The sequence below is a fragment of the Fulmarus glacialis genome, unplaced genomic scaffold (assembly GCF_000690835.1).
Source record: "Fulmarus glacialis isolate BGI_N327 unplaced genomic scaffold, ASM69083v1 scaffold18449, whole genome shotgun sequence".
Lineage (NCBI taxonomy): Eukaryota > Metazoa > Chordata > Aves > Procellariiformes > Procellariidae > Fulmarus > Fulmarus glacialis.
Genome location: NW_009235388.1, coordinates 18413 through 23642, shown reverse-complemented (window position 1 = coordinate 23642; position 5230 = coordinate 18413).

Below are 5230 nucleotides of genomic sequence, written 5' to 3'. Positions count from 1 at the left end.
CTTTAACTGTAAAGAGTGTATGTTTGAGGGGATAAATTCTCACTTGTGCTGTCAGACCCGGCTAATCATTCCCTACTTATCCACATTTCTAAAGACCTAAGATTTTGCTTGAAAAGAGGCTTAGAAGCAATTGTCTTGTGTTCATTAATCCATAAACATTTGATTTCGAATCAGATTGCCAGCAGACATAACCTCTTTGCATTGCTACAACAGAGACTTGATTTGATTAATCAAACAGCTCTGATGCACTGAATTGTCTCCAGAATATTTGTCCCTGACAATACTATGCAAATAACTGCTGATGTTGTGCTGGCATTCTCAGCTTTATAAAACTGTTGCATTTTCCTCCACGTAAACATCAAAATTTTATATCTAGTTCAATAACTATTCTAAGGGCCACTGCATCTAATGTACGTAGTCTTCAATCCACGTTCAATTCTTGGCTTTGAAAATAAGTGTCACCTTGAAGATGTTATTTCTCTATACCTCAGTCTACCCTTTACTGAAATAGCAGTAATGATATTTCTCTATTGTAAAACACTTTAAAATTTATAAACAAACTTTTTTTTAATTTTTAGAAGCTCTGCAGCATTATATCCCATGTAAGTATTTTTGCCCATTCTATTTGAAATAGCTCTCATTTATGCAGAATTAAATTGATTGTTTTAGGAAACAGGAAAGCTTTATAGTTTAAGATTCCAAAACCAAATATGCTAATTAAGCCTACATAGTTAATACTAACTGTTGCTAAAACAGCAGGAGCCAGTAACATGCAACAGACATATGATTCACTTCATAACAAATAATTGTTACTCTGTGGGAGTATTTGCTCATTCTCCTGTGAAATATAGCAAAGGTGAAAAACAGAGCCTGAGAGAGGAAAACAGTACCTTTGGTTAGACAATAGCAGGAAAAGCCAAAGCACCTTAAAGAGGTGGGAAACCTAAGTCTGCAACCTCAGCAAAAAGAGCAGGAGTCACAAAACTTTCATCAGTAGATGTCTAAAAAGTGACAGTTCCCAAGCCCCAGGAAAAAAACTGCATGCACTTCAAAGTCCAACAGGAATCACAGACAGAAGGCTTCAGGGGAAGCAATAAAAACTGTGAAGGAATCAAGTATCTCTTTTTTCCTGGGATCTCTTAAATACTGCAGTTCCCAAACAAGGGTTGGTGCAAGTGCTGATGCAACCAACTGGTTCACCCTGCTGGTTGACCCTGAGGAGCCCGCCGACAAAGACTCCTCTGAGACTACCAAGACTTTTGCTTTCCAGGAAAACATATTCACAGCTAAAATGGTCAGCTCTTCAGTATTGTGTCAAATACCTACCTTAACTTAAGAATAGGCAAGAAACCTCAGCCAGCCTACAACGAGTCCGCCAAAGTGCAGATCGGTTAGATTACGTTATTTCTCACTTTCCATTTGACACAATCTGTTTCTTTTTATGATTCAGAGAACTGAAGGATGGACCTTCTGGTATGATCTTAGTCTAAACTCACCCTATTGTTTTGGTAAGCTTCTTAATAAATACTTCTGTATATTAAACTGGGTATTTTCAGTATTCCTGGGAGATAAATTAGGTTACAAGCATTCGGTGTACATGCAGCCTCACCTCATTCACCATGTGATAAGATGATACACTAAATCATTCACGGGATTACTGACAATGTACTTATATTTCATAATTTATACGTATTAACGTCAAAAATATGTATGTTAGTACTTGCATCAGTTACTTGTTTATGATTTGTGCTAGATTTTCCTTGCTGAAGTTTTACGTATTTATTGCATTTTGAACCATAGTGTGTGTATTCAACGGTAATTGCTTAAAGACTTACAGAACAGTTGGTGATTTCTTTTCAGATTTTTGGCAGAGATTGAAGTCTCAGTACAAGTGGAAAAAAAAAAAATGCTCGTTTGTTTTAGAAATAAAAAGTGCAACTCTTCTGGTTATTACACTGGTAAAAATATGAGTAATTTCCCCGGATAAAAGGAAGCAAAATGAGAGGAAAAAAGGATGGCAGAGTTTTAAGGAAGAGGTGCAAGACCCTCTCCACACCTCTAGAGGCTGCAAGCCTTTCTACATGAGCAATCTTGGTTCAAAACAAGGATGTGGTCAAAAGTGAAACTTCTTTTAGACTTTCAGCTACTCTCAACTGGGCTTTTGCCCAGCATGCAGATTAGCATAATACGCTGTCTGTGTTAAAAGAAAGCTCCACGACTCGAAACAGCAGGAGTGCTGCAAGTCAGAACGGAGTTGCTTGAAAGAACTGAATAAGGAAGTCTGAACGTTGCATTTATTTATTTTTGTTTTTATTAACAGGAAAGATGTGTCCCATCATACACTTGTATTCAGTCCAAGCACCTATCACCTGACTTTGTAAATGATGTTACACTGCTTGGAGATGATTCTTACAGCCTAAGCTTAAAATAAGAAGTTTCAACTCAATTGAAATGCAAAGACAAAATACTGCATTCCTTTCCCAGCTGAACATCTATTTAATGTGCCAGATTAAGAAGCTTGCTCTACTTTACTAGATCAGAGTCAACACAGTTTGTCTAAGAAACTCAGAGATAAGGGGAAAACGGGTCTTAATTTGGCAAAATTCTCAGTAAAACAAATGGGCATTTTGCCCAAGTATGTTCTGCAGAATTTATCACGGTATTTTTGCCTCAGCTAAGTCTGCAGAAGTGGACTGCTGCTTTCATACCTATGTTTTGGGACAGCTACCCCAGTCCAGAAGAGAGTAAAAACAAACTTCTCCCTTTCTGATGTTTGTTTTTATCAAGCTTTAATCAACTAGGAAGCCCCTAAAGAAAATTCACACAGCAACTTGGAACAGCATCATCTGAAGCTCCAGTGGGTCTGGATTAAGTATAATGCATCTCACCATTGTGTTAAACTACCTCAAAATACCACAGATCCATTGACTAAAAATGTGATTCTTTTGTCCCCTGTGCCTAGAAAATAATGACATCTATTGTATTACTGTACAAGTTCCTGTTAAGAGCTCAGACAATCCTAACAACTCTACACTCAGAAGTACTTTATTCCTTAAAACAGTGGATGTAGCCTGATTTGCATATTCAACTGTTTTCATCAGTATGCTCCTCAATTTTTTTTCTATAAATTTCATGCTTTCCTGCTGTTCTTAAGATGTTAAAGTATCACAAATACTAAAAACTGAAACTCAATTTACGTAGCTTGGAAATTGCATTCTGGAAATCTTTATCTTTAGACAATACCTAAAAAATGCGGTCTATATGCCTAAGTAGCTCAAAAGTGGGCCATGACAGAAAGTGTCCATGTAGTATCAGAAATTATTTCAATGTGCTTAAAACTACTCACTGCAGGTCACCCTGTGAATAAACTAAACCAAGAAGCCAGGGCTATGTACTAGGTACACAGTTATAGTAGAGCTCCGCCTATAAAAGCATCAGATAGGCAACATGATGGTTAAACTCGTAATTGTGGAAAGGGACTGAGCCCCAGTTTCCCTAATTCTTGCTATTTAAAGTGAATTAATGTTTCATATTAAAAAACAGAGATTACTCAAGAAGCAGCAAGAGAAGCATGGGTGCCGCAGGAAAGGAAAATAGAGTCTTCGAGATCTCCGAGTCTCCTGCAGGCTGTTGGTTGTAGGAGGAAGAAAGAGGGATTATCGCAACAGACATGAGGAGGCAGATTCAACGCCTGATTACAAGCAAAAACATCAGTGAAATAGCTGGAATTTCACAAATACAAAATTAATGGATGTGAAATCAGAATTGGGCTCAGATAGCCTTTACACAGAGATTACTACATGCAGCTCTAACCTCAACAAAAAAAGAACTTAACTTGGGAGTAAATGATATTAGCATTTTCTTGGCCTTTTTCCATGACTATAAAATGGCATTAGTGTAAATGTGACTCAGACTTGGGATCCCTGGTCACTGTCGCAGCCAAGAGCCTAAGTATAAGTATACGAAATCTCCTTGGCTCTGCTAAAACACTACTGCTAAATTCTGGGAAATGATGACACTGATTCATCTCAAAACAGTCTATATATAACAGCAAGACTAGGCACACATAAAATTATACACTATCTTGCCTCAAGGTTAGCAACATATTCCTAGTAGAAGGAAAAATGTTATTTTCATTCCCTGCAATCATGTGATAAATAGCTGTAGGGCAGATTCAGCAAGATCTCGAAGGTTGTGATTTTACAATATAATGAATGTATGTGTAGCTTTTTGCCACCTGAAAAAGCAGCAAAACAAAGCAGGACTTGTCAGTATGTTGCTTATGGCGGAAATCAGACAATGTCCAGAACCCTTTATGAGACACACTGCTACCTTCTTAACTAGTTTGATTATAACATAGACTCCAATACTTCAACAGCTTGGCTTTCCAGCATATGGCGTAATTGGAAGCAGCAGCCAGCAGGTATCACATGTGAGTGGGAAATGTCTCCCACTGAGTAACTACTGACTGGAAACCACATGCGTGCTCTTGTAGGTAGGTTTGTGGGGGAAAAAAACAAAAAGAGTATATTGAAAAGGAGAGGATCCTTAGATAGGTGGAGCATCTGTGCAGGACATGAGGCAAGCAAATTACCTAGAAAGTTCAGAAATAAAAAGTACAAAAAAAAAGTCATTGAGTTTAGATCAAAAACGAAGAGATGAGACAACAGTAGTGGAACATTTTAAGAGGTATAAAACAACTGTTTATCCAGATTGCGTACCTAAAATAAACAGCAAATCTTAACGGTGGTTTTAAAGGAATGGTAACCCTTCGGTTGACAGCAATCCAAACCTATGGACAATTTCAGGAGACACTTTAACAAAAGTGGGAGACATACACTGAGAAGTGCATTCTTAGGAGCAGGTAGATTCCAACTACAGCACAAAGAAACTGGAGAAGGCAATTCATGCTCAGGATTGCCCACCTCGCTTGCAAAGGAACTGGCATTTGTTCTTATTCTACTCATTTATTGTCAAGATGGAGTAGACCGTGGACGAAATGTTTTATTCTGATCATGCTTCCTATAAAGCACTGTGTTTTACTGACGTAAAAATTGAATACAGGCACATCTATACCATCACCATCACGACTTAATGGCCTGTGTTAATGTTTCATTTTGATACTTCATATTACTCCACTTTGGGGGGATGCCTGAGTTACAACTATTGTATGCAGCTGCAACCATTGATGCAATCATGCATAGTTTGCAAGACGGTAGCACCAACATTG